Source organism: Penaeus monodon, chromosome 30, assembly GCF_015228065.2.
Source record: "Penaeus monodon isolate SGIC_2016 chromosome 30, NSTDA_Pmon_1, whole genome shotgun sequence".
Taxonomy (NCBI): Eukaryota; Metazoa; Arthropoda; class Malacostraca; order Decapoda; family Penaeidae; genus Penaeus; species Penaeus monodon.
In genome coordinates this window covers 3,960,745-3,961,094 of record NC_051415.1, presented here as the reverse complement: position 1 = coordinate 3,961,094, position 350 = coordinate 3,960,745, and the positions used below count along the sequence as shown (strand labels likewise).

The following is a 350-nucleotide window of genomic DNA, read 5'->3' as shown; positions in this document are numbered from 1 at the left end:
TCCCGAGCGAACGAAAGGAGGAAACCAAAAGCAATAACCAAGACGAGGGAAGACGAGCCCCAAGGTACCCCCCCCCCTCAGACAACCTACCCAGAGGAGGGAGGGGGGGGGGGGGAGGCGATCATTTTCCCCGCGCCCGTCCCGCCCGAAGGTCATCCGCTGCGAGTCGGGCGTCAACGGGTTCTGCAGGACGGGCGCGCTCTCTGCGCACGCCGCGTCCCGGATCCGCCGTCCCTTCCCCGGCAGGAGGCGTCCGACCGCGTCTCTTCCCCCGCGGTCCGTCTCTCGCGGTCCGGCGGGCGGCATCGCGACGGGGCCGACGGGGGCGTGGCGGGGGTGAACTCAGGGAT

The 350-nt window shown here is 70.6% G+C and overlaps 1 protein-coding gene across 1 annotated transcript in view; it reads right to left on the bottom strand.

The window, feature by feature from the left end:
* Positions 1-344, bottom strand: part of LOC119592471 (phosphatidylinositol 4-kinase beta-like) — a gene marked incomplete in the record, with an annotated part of 27,204 nt that extends 26,860 nt beyond the window's left edge. The window contains 1 exon segment of the mRNA XM_037941299.1: positions 91-344.
* Positions 345-350: the final 6 nt, after the last annotated feature.